This window comes from Nyctereutes procyonoides, unplaced genomic scaffold (genome assembly GCF_905146905.1).
Source record: "Nyctereutes procyonoides isolate TBG_1078 unplaced genomic scaffold, NYPRO_anot_genome, whole genome shotgun sequence".
NCBI lineage: Eukaryota > Metazoa > Chordata > Mammalia > Carnivora > Canidae > Nyctereutes > Nyctereutes procyonoides.
The window spans coordinates 9,716,957-9,732,983 of record NW_026575020.1 but is presented as its reverse complement, the minus strand read 5'-3'; the positions used below and the strand labels follow the sequence as shown (position 1 = coordinate 9,732,983).

Below are 16,027 nucleotides of genomic sequence, written 5' to 3'. Positions count from 1 at the left end.
TACCATCATTTATATTTATCTTTTTCACTGCTTTTGAGAACTGTGTTTCTATCTAGCTTTTGCCATTTTTGGGGGTATATTTTTTTTGTCTGTAAATATTTCTTTTTTTAAGTTCTTATTTAAATTCCAGTTAGCATATGCTGTGATATTAGTTTCAGATGTACACTATAGTGATTCAACACTTCCACACTACACCCAGTGCTCATCACAACAAGTGTACTCCTTCATCCCCATCACCTATTCCACCCATCCTCCCACCCAGTTTCCCTCTGGTAACCATCAGTTTGTTCTTTATAGTGAAGAGTCTGTTTTTTAGTTTGCCTTTCTCTCTCTTTTTCCACCCTTAACTCATTTGTTTTGTTTTTCTAAGTTTCATATATGAGTGAAATCATATGGTATTTGTCTTTCTCTGACTGACTTATTCTACTGAGCATAGTACTCTCTAGGTCTGTCCAAATTGTTGCAAATGGCAAGATTTCATTCTTTTTGATGGCCAAGTAATATTCCATTATATATAATGAAATATATATATTCTTGGATATATTGTATATATGTGTATATGTATATACACACTTATCTTCTTTGTCTATTCATCAGCCAGTGGACACTTGGGTTGTTTCTGTAATTGTAGATCATACTGCTATAAATATCAGGGTGCATGCATCCATTTGAATTAGTATTTTTGTATTCTTGGGTAATGGTAGTGCATTTGCTGGATTGTGGGGTAGTTCTTTTTTTTTTTTTTTTTAACTTTTTGAGAAAACTTCATAGTGTTTTCCAGAGTGCCTGCAACAGTTTGCAATCCCACCAACAGTGCAAGAGGGCTATGTTTTCTCCACATCCTCACCAATACTTGTTGTTCCTTGTGTTTTTTATTTTAGTCGTTCTGACTGGTGTAAGGTAATATCTTACTGTGGTTTTGATTTGTATTTCCCTGATGATTAGTGATGTTGAGCATCTTTTCATGTGTCTGTTGGCCATCTGTATGTCTTCCTTGGAAAAAATGTGTAATCGTGCCTTCTGCCCATTTTTTAATTGGATTATTTGATTTTGGGTGTGGAGTTTTATAAGTTCTTTATGTATTTTGGACACTAATCAGATACGTCATTTGCAAATATCTTCTCCAATTCTGTAGGTCGCCTTTTAGTGTTGCTAATTATTTCTTTTGCTGCATAGAAGCTTTTTGTTTTGATTAAGTCCCAATAGTTTATTTTTGCTTTTATTTCCCTTGCCTCAGGAGACATATCTAGAAGGAAGTTGCTATGGCTAATGTCAAAGAGGTATAGATATTTATTTCTATTGAACTGTTTCTTTAAAATTATCCCAGTATTGTGATAACTGGGTAAAACAGTATGAAATGTTTATGGTTTTACCATAATACATCCTTTAGTAATGCGCAACTTTTTTATAAGTCTCCAGGAGTACACCTGAATTCCTTGAGGAAGTAAACAAGCATATAGAATAGTGATTAAACTTTCAAAGATCCTTTCAACAGTGGCCCACCCCAGGAACTATTAAGCAAAAACCAAACAGTATTTCAAAATGTTACTTTGCTTAATAAGTCAGATGACAGACAGGAAACGATGGTTAAGACCAAGGAAAAAAAACCTTCCTAAATCCAGAATTTTGAGACATCTTAAATATTATTCCAAGAACATATTTCTATAAATTATAGGGAAGAGCAAATCAGGTGGATGGCAGAAAAGATTAATGGAATGGAAATTAGGAAACATTGATGTTAGTGTTAGCTTTGCTGCTACCAGCACTGTGGTTTGGGGGAAGTTATTTTATTGGCTTGGGCCCTGGTTTTTTTTTCCTTTTAAATAAGGGTATTAGACTAGATAATATCTAGGTCCCTTTCCAACTTGGAAATTTTATAATAGTAAGAGACTTTTACAGGAAGTTACACAAGTTTGCTGTGATGCTAAACTTTCTCAGTTTTGGAAATGTCGAGGCAGCAAGATTAAATTGCAGGAAGAACTTTCATGACTGTGAGTGGGCAGGAGAGTGGCAGATGACTCCTGAGATTGGCAAGTATCAGATAAGGTGTGGGATGCGAGAATAACCCAAACTATACTTGTAAGATGACCTTGTAGCTCGCTAGTAAGACCCTTGGAAGGAGTCAAGTGGTTATCATTGATTACTTCATCAAAGCAAATACTGAAAACCATGTGGTCTGTATATTGGAGTCTTAAAATTTCACCTCGTGTTTTGTGACCTTGGGAAGTTACTTAAAATCTCTAATCTTTAGTATTCTCTTTCATAGACTGGAAGTAAAAACATTTGTCTTTGGAGTTAAGAGAGACTGAAATTTTAAAACTCAGCATAGTGCTTAGCACATAGAATGCACTTGATAAATGGTTTTGTATTGTTATGGCTGAAGCTGAAAGAACAAAAGATGTTGGGCAAAATTAGGAAAGGAATTTGGCAATATCATGTAAAACATGGGGATTAAATGAGCCAATTCATGTGAAAGTGTTTAGCACAATGCCTGCACATAACATATAATCAGTTGAGGTTGGTTGAATCTGATTCACCAGGGGAAGCTAGGATGTTTGGGGAATATTTTAAAGGTAATAAGACAGAAGACAGTCCTGTCTTTTTCATAAAATGATCTTCAGAGGCAATTTACTGAGTTTAGCCCACATTTTTTTAATAACTAAAAAAATATATATATTTAATGCCACATTATTTTCATATTACAAATAGAGTTTAGATTTATCAAGGCCTTCATATAGGTATATGATCTCATGGAATCCAGTAAATATTTGGCCTTGAGATTGGTGGCATAAACAAAACCCTGAGTCAGAAACTTGCTCATGGTTTCTCTTGCTTGATGCATGAGCAAATGTTGGCTTATTGGCCAGAACCATAAAGAAATGAGGTATTAGGTTCTAATCCATTTGTGATAGGAGATATAATATTTACATGTTCTAAAACTATCCTTTGCTCATTTCTTACTGGAATTTGGTCACTCTATTTTCTTCTCCATTATTCAATCTTGCCAGCTTCCCCAACCACTAATTTATGCACATGGTAACCTTAACCATGTTTTTTTTTTTTTTAAAAAAACAAATTTGCAACCTGAAACGATAGTTTTGATTTATGTTTTATAGCCACTTGAGAGAATGATTTTTAAATGATAATTAAATGCTGATCTATTCCTGGGATTGCGACATGGTTTCCTTTCAAATATATCTGATCTGAGAATTTCAGCAAAAGGCATAAAAGAAAAACCAACAAGAAGCCGGACAGATGAAAAATGCTGTACTGATGTTAAGTAAAGACAAGCAAACTGTGACCTAAGCATATTTGTCTCTAGGGAGCCAGCTTGGGAGCTTTCCTGAGTGTTGGGGTTTTTTGTGAGATTTTTTTCCCCAATCACGTTGGTAGAGCCTGGATTATAGCTGAGGATGGGGAGATTAATGGCCTGTTGTGGCTAATCCACTAAACCCCTACTCCTGTTTCTCTTAAATTGATTGAATTTAGAGGAGCTGAAGATACACTCACAGCAGCTAGCCTGATGTTAGAGCCCAGTGAATTAATGAAAGCTAATAGCTCTAGGTACATGTAAGGAAGAATGGAAACTTCACAGAACATAGTCCCTTTTTGCATTAGGAAGTTATTTTATTTTTTTTAAATATTTTTATTTATTTATTCATGAGAAACACACACACACACACAGAGAGAGAGAGAGAGAGAGAGAGAGAGAGGCAGAGACACAGGCAGAAGAAGCAGGCTCCATGCAAGGAGCCTGATGTGGGACTCGATCCTAGGTCTCCAGGATCAGGCCCTGACTGAAGGCGGCGCTAAACCGCTGAGCCACCCAGACTGCCCAGGAAGTTATTTTATTAATTGCATATTAGACTAGATCCCAATGTGTTGTTCCATAATATTTTTTAGAGAACATTTTTACATGATTACATTTTAAAAGTATAACCCTAATATAACCCAATTTTAAGTAATTAAGAGAAGAATAGAAAACAGATTATCTATAATCACATAACCTCAATGCAACTATTATTAATAGTTTGTTTTCCTCTAGGTCTTTACTTATAAGCATTTTTAGTTATTTGAAATTTTATTCTGCTATTATGATTGAACAAAAGTCATGTAAGATAAATACACGGTTTATATGCTTTAAAGCAAGTCCTGCCTAACATGTAGACAAAAGCTACATTAAAATAATTATGTATGAAAAAAAATAATTATGTATGTAGATATATAGATATGGGATTGATGAAAAAATCACAATTTTATGCTAAATTAGTGAACTCATATTGGATGAAATTCGAACAGAATTTAAATTTCTAAATCTTTAATTATGAATCTGTTGCTCTTAAAAAATAATTAGTAGGAAGATGAAAAGATAAGAAATGTAATTATAGTATTGGGGATTTTTGAGTAGGGAAACACTTGGAAGAGACAATTTAGAAATAAGTTTTAAAAAATGTATCATTTAACTATTAAAACACAGAAATGTATTTGAATGGATTGGTTAGCTATTTGAGACAGACCTAGGTTTAAACCCACACATTGCCCCTTCCAAGCCGAAAGACTTGGGATAAATGAACTTCTTGCACATCTCTGTTTTCTAATCTGTAAGATGGGGATAAAAAAAACCCCGCCTCAGTGATTTTTTTGGTAAGTGTTAAATGGCATATGAAAGTAAAGCACTTAGGATGTCATGATTGGGCATGTAGTAACTTAACTTATTAGCTTAATAAATGTGACCCATTAGTAACATGACATTCATAACGTGCTTGCAGCCAGCCACACCATCTCTGCAGAAGAAGCAGATTCTTTGAGTTACCTGCTTTGTAGGGAACCTTGCTGTAGAGGTTCAGAAACCTTCACATCTCCCCCTGATTCTACGAAGAATATGAGCTGTGAAAACTGATGCTGAAATGTTGTCTCTCATTCTCCTTCCAGCTTTGCTCCAGCTTGCTTACTCTCCATCCTGCAAACACATTTCGCACATACATACCTACCCTGTGCCTTTGCTCGTTGTATTTCCCCACCTGGTTTTCACCCACCTGAACCATACGCATCTCGTAAGTTCAGAAGGGGGGGCGGGTGGGCTCCTCTATAAAGGCTGTAGCGATCCATCACATTAGAAGGGCCTCCTTGGTTCTCTGCACCCCACTGGCTCTTCCTGTCTCCAGTGCTGCTCATTACTGACCTTTCTCCCTCTGTTAGATGGAAAACTCCTGGTGGTCAAGACACACGTAGCTACTTGTGTTTTGTGGTCTTGCTCCTAGCACAGCATGCTGGTTGGTGAGGTTTTACTCCCCAATCTGTAGTGATAATTACAAGATTGTTTGCAGATATTCCAAGTAGTGTCTGTTGATTTGAGTTTTATTACCTCTTCCTACCTAGTCCCTGTTAGAGATACTACCACTTAGGACAGGGCTCAGCAGACAGTAGCCTGGAAGCCAAACCTGGCTTGCTGCTTAGCATCATAAACAAAGTTTTCTTGGAACACAGCCATGCTCATTCTTTCATTTGTCTCAGGCTGTTTTTATACCACAGCAGCAGACTTGAGTAGCTACAACAGAGACTGCATTGCCTGAAATGCCTAAAATGTTTACTGTTTGGCCGTGTACAGAAAAAAATTGCAACCCCTAATGCAAACAATTGATTAGAATGTTTCCAACAGATAGAATAATAAACTGAGTGCCTGGGTCATCCATTTTCTTCAAAAAGATTAAATTATATATGAAATCTATGAAATTATATATGAAAGAGTAGTTAAATTATATATGAAAATAATTATTTTTCAAAGCCTTGAGGCTTTTGAACTACAGAATTATCTTGACTTTTGGGGGTGTCTTGACAGTCTTGATCACCCCAAGGAGGGGGTTCCTTAAGTACCTACGACTGTCAGAAACCAAAAAAGAACTCTTAGTTTGTGCTGATTTGGATTTGTAAAACTTCCTTTGCTGTCAGAGGAGCTTGGAGTAGCTCTGGCCTTGCCCAGGCAAACATTCTGAAGGGAAGCCACCCTCCCCTAAGGGATGGTTTGTGTGCTGGGGATGGCAGCTTGGCAGGGAAAGAGCTAGCTTTCTGAGAGTACAGTTCTGCTGCCAGCTCTTTGAAAAAATAACCCTCCTCTTTAGGGAATGTGAAGGTCAGACCATATTCAGAAATAAGAACATCACCTGGAAAGGCAAGCAATTTTAGGAATGACAACCTGAAAAATCAAACCTTTCCCCCTGATGATTGAGACAGGCCAGACACATAACCTGAGCCATGATCAGTTTCTGCACTTGGACCGAACATTTTCTCCCAAATAACAAGCTAAATGAGTTTTGCTGGGCTCTGGGAGATGGTTGTTGTCCTCCCGGGACAGTTGGGGAAATTGAAATCAAGAAACAGCGGCTTAGCCTGGCCACAAAGGGAGTAGATTCTGGTAAGGATCCCGCGGGACTCACAGGAGCTGGATTCCCAGCCCTCTTAGACATGGCTCTTGCACTTAGAAGCTGCTAAAACAGATTTCAGAATGCTGCTTGATAGAGACTCTTTAGAACTCTAGAGCAGGACTTGGCAAACAGTGGCCCACAGAGCAAATCTAGCCTGCTGGCTGTTTTTATAAGGCCAGGAGCTAAGAATGATCTTTACATTTTTAAATGAATTAGAAAAAAAAGAAACAAAAGAAGAGTATGGACCAAATTTTGGTCTATAACTAAAATTGTGCTGAAATCCAGCCATACCTACCCATTCATTTATGTATTATCTATTGTCTGTGGCTGCTTCTGTGTGACAACAGCGGAGCTGAGTAGTCGTATCAGAGCCTATAACCTGCAAAGCCTAAAATATTTATTGTCTGGCCCCTTCACAGAAAAAAAAATCTTGCCAACCCCTGTTCTAGTGTGACTGTGATATAGTAATGAAAATAAACTTTATTGAAGTGGAATATGTATAAAATGCACTCATTGCAAATCTACTGTTTGGTGAGTTTAGGGAAAGAATACAGTTATGTAACCACCACCACCATCAAGCTACTGAACATTTCCATCATCCCCCACATTTCCTTGCGCCCCTTTGGAGTCAATCTGTCTGTAGTTCAATCCTTGAACTCAGGCAACCGCAGATCTGATCTCTGTCAATAGTAGCAGCTTTTAAATGTCTGTTTCCTGAGCATTTTGGACCACTAGAGACTAAAGGAAGGTGTTGGTTAGGGACGTGTGAAAACAAGTTGATTTTATTCTTCCTTGTGAAAATTTCTTCACTCACTACAAACATCCATTCCAGACAACTACTTTAGTGTTTCTAATGTTAGTAACTGACAGACATGGTGTAAGGAGCTCTCCATCTATTATCTCATTTAATTGTTTAATGTTGTAAGGGAGTACATAACCGTCTTCCATTTTATTGAGAGGATCTTAGGCACCCTGGTTGACTTGCTGATACAAGGGCATACAGCTGATAAGGTGTAAACTTAAGATTTGAACTCTGCTATGCTAAATCCAGAACTTGAGCTCAGCTACCATACCGTACACTTATTGGTCTTGTCTGCAAACCTGCTTGGGGCGGGGTGGGGGGGGGGTCATGTCAGCACTTGGTAGATGAAGGAAGCTCAGAGAATGACTGTCCCATGTCACCCAGCTACTAACTGCCAGAGTCAGGATTTGAACTGCTAGCTGCGAGCAGAAGGCACTGACTCACAGAGCGGTTGAAAAATGTTATTTTGAAAAATCAAATATCCCCATCCTCCAAACGGATGAACTAAGAGCCCTGGGTGAGCGTGCTGATAGTGCGGATAGTGCAGGGGTGAGAAGCAGTCTTGAGCCAGCTGTACTTTTGTTTTCTAAACTAATGGCTCTTCCAAGGCTATTTAATTTAATATAAATAAGTAATGGTAGTAAAGTGCTTTAAAAAACACTGAGGGGTATGTCCAGGCTGACCAACATGAATAATAAAAATCTCTTCCTGTCCCCACCCAAACAGCATTATATCTACCTTGGAAGAGGTGCAAATCAAAGTCTCAGAGTCTAGCCACGTATTGTGTTCTTTTTCTGTCCTTCTCACACCTGCTATTATAAAGGACCGTGCAGTTTACCAACCCCTAGTTTGATGGCACTGCATTTCGTCAGAGCCTTTTTATTAAGTACTTGGCCCTTAAAAGGCACCCCAAAATATTCTTCATTGTTTCCATTTTCTAGGACCATTCCATTAGCCTCTCTGCAGGCTCTTCTTATAACATAGGACAGGTGCCTATGTCCACTGGGGTCCTTAGTTTTAAGTAACACAACCTCTTTAAGACCCAGGTAAGCAGACAAGATTTTTTATTATTATTATAGTATGAAATGTAAATCAATTTGATGTTCTAATTTAAAAGAAGATGTTGAGGACTAGATATAAAAACCAAAAATCTAAGACATAGAGAAGATGTTTGTGAAAACATTTGTGGTGTTCACAGAATCTATAGGTGGGCCAAAGAATTGGAATTGGAGGATACACTTGCAAGAATGTACTAAGGGATCATTCTAGGAAACACTCCTGCTCTTGCCACTGCTGGGCAGAGATAGCCAAATTCTGTCTAGACACCACTAGTGCTCAGAGAGCTGGACACTTCTGCCATCAGCCTCACCAGAAGATGGATGCCCCATCAGATTTCCTTCCTCAGATCACCAGCATCAGAACTAAAGAGTCTGGCATCTGAGAGCGGCCAGCTTCAGTCACATGCCTATGCTTTATCAAAAGCAAAGCTCAGGATTCTGCATAGGAGGGATTGAACACTAAAGGCAGGGAATACTCCAAACAGTGGATTGGTTGGATTGGCTGAATAATAGCCCCTAAAAGATGGCCACATCTTAATCTTGGAAATCTATGTATGAGTTACTGTACATGGTAAAAGGGACTTTGCAGATGTGATGAAGTTAAGGATCTTGAGGTGAGGAGATTTTCCTGGATTATCCAGGCAGTCCAGTATAATCACAAGGGTCCTTATAAGCAGAAGCAGGAAGATCAGAGTCAGATAAAGAATATGTGATAACAGAAGCAGAGGTTGAAGTGATATACTTTAAAGAAAGACTTAGGGGACCATAGGCTGCATGATGCTAAAGGTCTCCAGTGGCTGGAATGGCAAGGAAACTGATTTTCTCCTGGGGCCTCAAGAAGGAACACAGTCTTCCTGACACCTTGATCTTGGCCTATTTCAGACTGCTGAGCTCCAGAAATATTAAGATAATAAATTTGTGTTGTTTAAAGCCACTAAATTTGTAGTAATTTGTTATAGCAGCAATAGGAAACTAATACACATCAACAAAGTATTCAAAAGGTGATGGGAGACTAGAAAGCATGACAAATGTCTAGCACGGCAGCACTGAAGGAAAGCTAGAAAGATTGTTTCCCACATCCAATTCATAGGGTACATCTGTCCATTTTTTGAGAGTGTTCCAACAGATTCCTGAAGCTAGGTTGGGTGAACAAACTGAGTAATTGCTTGTGATTATTCAGCTTGTTCACCTACTTTATTCATTCCATGATTTATTCAGCAAATGTTCCATTCATTAAATAAACATTTACTGGAGCTATGTGCCACGCACTGTGAAAGATATTATGGTTACAAAAACAAACAAGAGAGTGAGACCTTGAGCTAACATTTGAGATGCTCATAGACACTGGGTTAATTTTAACCAATTTTCAGCTGTCTCTACATATCAAGTCCCTCTAAAATCTTGTATTAAGGTGGTTTTGAAGAATGGGAATTAGGATGTCCTAGTGATTTCAGAAGAGGATTCCCAACCATTTATGCAAAAAGACATCATAATTGGAATAACTAATTTTTTTAAAAAAATTAATGCCTATCTTAACAGTAGTCAACACTAGTTGCATGCCTCTGATGCTACTACATATTTTATTTGTTTTATTTTCATATAATTATATAAAGCCCATGAGTCATGGACAATTATCACCCCCATTTTACAGATGAGGAAACTGAGTCTTAGGACAAAGGACAAATTCACATTGCTTTACTAACAGAGCTGGATTTGACTAGGAGTCAGAGCCAGTCATCTGACTCCTGGGTGCATGTGTTTGCTGCTCTGCCTGCTTGTGTGCCAAGCTGTAGGTTAAGGCCTAGAGAGTCACATCTGCAAGAGAAAAAGTCCCCAGAGAAGTGAACCTCAAATTTTAGTAAGTGAAACAAGCTATGGGAAACGCAAACAAAGAATTACATAGTTTTCTAAGGTGACTGATTTTAAAGGAGAAAACCCTCATGTGGATGCATGATTTCTGGCCCATTCTGGTTAAAGATCATAATTTTACTATTGAGGTAGGACAACCCCTATATTGATTTCATTGATTTAGGTATAAAATGCATTCTCCTAGGTTATTTCAATTTTAAAATCATATTCCATAGGAATATACATGAATTATACTCTCCCCGTTTTCCTCTTTTCCTCCATCCATACTTGTTGTATGCTAAGGTAAATGCTTTGGTCAGTACTACTGTTGGGCTGGGTACAAAGACATGCAGATCTCACTTATCCCACCTAAGTTGGGTAGATAGAGTATGCGTAAGGTCTCTTGAGCACAGAGCCAACAGCTACATCTTACCCAACAGTGCCCAAGCATTCTGCTCTTTGGGGTCTGGGAGCTTCTGTTTGCTGAATTACTGCTCAGCAGTCCTATTGACAGATGGTGTGCGTTGCTCATTAAATCAGAATCCTCCCCACTCTGAGGGCCCCAGGCATGTTGGGAGACAGACTTGATGGTGTTTTCTAATGCTGAATGGTCTACAGCTCAAGAGCGTGAAGATAAATATTCTACTTCATTGTGCATCCACTAACTTAAGCCTTACTGGGTCTATTCCCTCTCTTTGACAGGGCACATTTAGAAAAGTGAAATGAAGTGCTTTTAGGCACCCCGCTCCTCCATCCATCACTTTGTCTTGTACTTTACAAGCTTGGCCCTTTTCTCTGAGACTTGTCTTTACGCAGTGTTTTGTATCAGTTATGTACAATATCCTGAACTAAAAAAAGACCTACCTACTTCAGAGTTCAGGGCTTACCTTTGTTTTTGAGGCAATGACGAGGCTTGTTTCTTTGGAGATCTTGTTGGAGGAAAAGATAACAAACGACCCATGTGAAGAGGGATCCTGATATAACCAGTGTGGTTCCCACATAGGTAATAAGGCTGATTCTAGAACAACCAGGTTAACAAGTTATGTGTTTACCCTAGGAGTAATGGGAAGCCATGAGAGGATCACATTTGAGTTTTTAGAAGACCTCTCTACTGCCAGAGAATTGACTGGCAGTGAAGAGGGGTGAGGGACACAGATTATCTTGAGAGAGGCAGTCAGGAGACCGTGATGGTCTCAGTTGGAGGTGGAGGTCACCAGCTAATGGTGGCAGTGGATATGGAGGGGAATGGGGGGAACCAGGAGCTGTTTAGGATGTGGACCAACAGAGCCTAGTGAATTGCATATGGCAGGGGTAAGGGAGAATGGTGGGTCAGAACAAGACCCAGATTTCTGGCTCGTGAGCTGGGTGGGTGACAGTGACGTGCATGAAGCTAGGGCACAGTGGCTAAGGGGAGCCATCCTGTGTAGCAGGCACTGTGCATTGAGTCACAGAGAATTAATTTCAAGATACCTCAAAGGGGAGAGTGTGATGTAGAGTTGGGGGAGGGGAAGGAAAAGGAAATAATAACATAAGAAAGAGAAGACAGTCTCCCCCACCAGGGAGTATAGCAGGGCACAAGAACCAACAAACCTATTATGACTACAATTTTTAACTAGTATTGGCAACACCGGTATTACTAGCTGCTGTTGATTGCTTTGTATATATCTAAGCCTTAAGTAGCCTTCAGTTCTTACAAAAACCATGTTGATAGGCATCATTCATCACCCTGCTATAGCTGAACAGACCGAAGCTCAGAGATATTAGGTGATTTCACTGGAGTTAGAAAACTAAGAAATAGCCAATCTATGATTTGAACCCAAGTTTGTTTGGCTTTAAAGAATAAACTCATAACTCCTAGGGAAAACTATCACCCCAAGGGACAAATAAACAGGTGCAGGGTTGGAATGGTATAAGTTAAGAAAAAATTACTAAGATAACAAAGAGTTGGGTAGGAGGTCATTTTAAGAATATTTCTTGGAGAAGTTGAGGTTTGCTGGTTTTGAATGAGGCCATAGATGCCAAATCTCTGGGCACAGGCACATTAATTTGAGGTAGGGAGCAAATAAATGAGATTAATAACATGTAGGGGGGAAGAGGGCATTGGAGATAGCTTTTTCAAACATTCTGCTTATAACCTTTGATTAGGCTACTTTGCCAGTGAGTTAAATACTTAGCTTGGTCCACATGACTCTTAGGACATGCTAAGATATGTTTATAGACTTCCTGCCTCCCCCTCTATGCACTCTGGACTTAGAGCCCTAAAAGGATTTTCTTCACTCTCTTCCTTCCCTCCCTCCATTCCTTCCCTCCCTCCCTTCCTTCCCTCCCTCCCTTCCTCCTCCCTCCCTCCCTTCCTCCTCCCTCCCTCCCTCCCTCCCTCCCTCCCTCCCTCCCTCCCTCCCTTTCTTCCCTCCATGGTTCCTTCCTTCCTTCCTGTTTTTCCTTTATTCATTCTTTATTCATGTATTTCTTTAGTGATCATCAATTGAGCACCTACTATGTGCCAGGAACCAAAGTCTTGAGGGTCTGGGGGGGGGTAGAAAGATAAACATCCTCCAGAAGACTGTGGGTGGCTGCCATGCACAGAGTTCATAATCCATTGTATCAGGCTTTGAAATACACTATTACAAACAATGAAAACAGAGACCAAAAGAGAGTGTGGCTTTGTCTAAAGGAGATGAACCCTGAGCCAGAGTTAGGTGTTTCTAGAACACCTAGAAATTTGTCAGATGCATGGAAGAGTGGGCTTTTCTGGCAGAGCAAATGACCTGCCTGCAAAAGCAGCAGGTATTTGTAGAATGGAAAACAGTGTTCTCAAGTGCTGATTTGAGCCATTTTTGAGATGTGGCTGTTACTTTTTCCCCTTGCTACCAGCCTTTGCTTTTCTCTTCCAAAATCCTCAAGCCTCTTCCACTCTCTTCCTTTTCTGCTTCCTTTCACCTCTTTGCTGACTCTGAATTAAACTCTTCATTTCGGATCTCTGACAGTTTCTCCCCTGCTTTGCTAACCACTTAAAAAAATAGACATTTAAAAGCCTTCTGTGGGTCTCCTGCTATGTTATGGCTCTCGTGCTGTGTGAATCGACGCTCCCTGCCCGGAGGTCTGCGCCCCACTGCTGGGGCCCCAGAGGCTGCGAGGCTTGCAGTGGAGCTTTGCACTGTGGGCTCTGCCTACCGACAGCTTGGTTTCCGCTCCCCAGGGTCAGTCACCTGCCGCGCACCTGCCTTCAGCAAAGGGCATGGCACCAGACTGCTGGCTCACCAGCGGGTGAGGCCTGGACAGGGCCGTGAGGCAGCCGCATGCAACATGGAACAGGTCCAGACTCACTCCCAGCCTTTGCTTACCTTCCAGTGTCACAAGATTCTTAGTGCAAGCTCAGCCTGCTCAGAGTTCTCGGGGCGATTCCTGAGTGGAGGTAGGGCTCACTTAGGCCGTTCCATCCCATATATGCTGGGCTCTGCTCCAAGGTACCCATGCTGCTGTCTTGCTCCGGTCCTGTGCTTCTGCTGAGCTATGGGATTTGACCTGCTCCTGAACCGAATTCTGTATGTGGCTTGATCCTTACCTGGGGCCCCTCCCCCTGTACCTAGTGCCTGAATTTTTACAGGCATTATACAGGGACCATTAAACTTGGAATCTCCAGGCTTAGGGTCCAGTGCCCTCCCTAAATTTGATTCTACTACCCATGACTAAGCTCACTAGAACCCAAAGGACTCCAGTTGCCAGAGTCCCAGGAAAAAATGCTGAATTCAGAATATCCACTGTGCCTCATTCCCTTGCTGTGTCCCGTATGGAAGTCAGGAACCCAGATCCCAGATGTTCTCCATTCTAGTCGTTATGAACAATACAGCAGTTAACACTCGTAGTGTACCTACTCTGCCCAATATGGTGCTGAGCACTTGAGAAGAATGAACTCCCAGGCCTTTAAGGTAGCTCCACAAGAAAGGTGTTCTATGGAGCTGGGATTCCAGCTCAGGTAGCCTTGCTCTAAAGCCCATTTTCTTAACCAGAGTGCACTTTAATGTCTGCCTCAACTGGAGCCTAAACTCTTGGCTTCAGCCAAACCAAGTTTGGATAGCCTCTTCTTCCGGATCTGCTTTCTCCAAAACTTTCATAGCTCTTATGGGCAAATCCTGTTTTCCAGTCTGAGCTCTTACTCCACAATTGGACACTGGCCAATATGCAGTTGAGTCTCAAAATGATTGTAGAGTAGAGTAAGAATGCTGAAAGGACTAGTATCAAATTGTATACCAGGTAGCCAGTGAGTATTTATTGTGTAATATCTCTGTGCTCAAATGTTTTCAGTACTATCATGGGATTTCATGGAATAAGAAGTCTCAGTGGTTAAGATCATAGACTACTCTAGAACCAGACTGCCCAGACTTGAATACTTGCTTTACCACATTGATATCCACGTGACCTTGAGCAAGTTAATTACTCTCTCTATGCCTCAGTATTCTCGTCTGCAAAATGGGGATAATAATAGGACCAATCTCTTAAGGTTCTTATAAGGCTTACATGAGTTAATTCATGTAAAGCATTTCTGTGCACAGTGTTAAATAAATTTGCTTTATTGATTATGGTGATTACGGAGAATGTGGCAATATGGTCCCTGTTTCAAGAAAGCTTTCAGTCTATTAAAGCAGACCTCAAATCACATGAAGCAGAGTGAGACTATATAAATTAAATATTAGTTTGGAAAATGGATATCAGATGTCTGATGTGGGTCTCAATTAATTATAGAGGGAAATTGGGAAAAGCAACATGGAAGAGGAACTTGACCATGGCTTTTGGGATGAGTAGACTGGAGAGAGGCAAAGGGGAAATTGATGATCTAGTCTTATTGACATGAGAGTTGCTTCTTTCCATAGGGCAATGATGGTCCTTGTTGGTTATTGCCTCTTGGCCACATTTCTGTCCCCTTAAACATAGCCCAGGATTCTGGGTCTAAGCTGAAATATGGTGTGGGGGGGCTTGCATTAGTTATGGGGTAGAGTTTGATTCTCCTTTGAGTAGGATAGCATGGAATAGAAAGTGATTCAGGAGATAGTATCCAGTGGCAGAGCTGGCCTGGAAGCCAGACAGTCCAATCAAGCTTCCATTCAGCAGCTGAGATGGAAGGCAAAGTAAAGGCATGACCCAAAAGATTGGAAATTGGGGATAAATGCTAAAGCAAGAGGACATGGCATGAAAGATGGACAAGAGAGCATAGGGGTGGGGGTCAGCAAGCTATAAAAAGCTGCAATTGATAAGGCAAATAAGTTCTTTTTTTGTAAAAGATTTATTTGAGAGAGTGTGCATATGTGGGGTGTAGGTGGGGGGATGGAGGGGCAGATGGAGAGGGAAAGAGAATGCCCAGCAGACTCCCTGCTGACCACAGAGTCTGACACAGGGCTCGATCTCATGACCCTGAGATCATGACCTGAGCCAAAAACAAGAGTCAGATGCTTAACCAACTGAGCTACCCAGCCACACTAAGGCAAATAAATTCTAATTAAGGCATGAGATGAATTAACTCAAATTAAGTCATGAGATCCTGCATCAGTGGAGTCCTAGGGAAAAGGAACATAAGGCAAACAGTTCCTAAAGACAGAGATGGCATTAGAAGAGATCCAAGTCTGGAGGTTCTGATGTGGTCATCAGCCCTCTGACAAATCCAGAGTAGATGACCCATGAAGGCCATGGTCAGATTCAGCATGGGGGGCATTCATTGATATGGGATTGTATGGGAAGAAATGCTATGAGATTGAATGGTATATCTTTCATTTAAAGTATATGTATTAAGTTTCTACTGTGTTTGAGGTACTGTGTTTTTTGAAATATCATTGGAGACTGAGGCGACTCAGCCATGCATCTTTCATTCAAGAAACTAATAGTTGAAAAGATAAGATAAATAC

General features: G+C 40.4%; 1 protein-coding gene across 1 annotated transcript in view; it reads left to right on the top strand.

Annotated features, from left to right (window-relative positions):
• The window catches only part of CA10 (carbonic anhydrase 10), a 475,830-nt gene that overhangs the window by 11,594 nt on the left and 448,209 nt on the right, over positions 1–16,027 (top strand). The window lies entirely within an intron of this gene.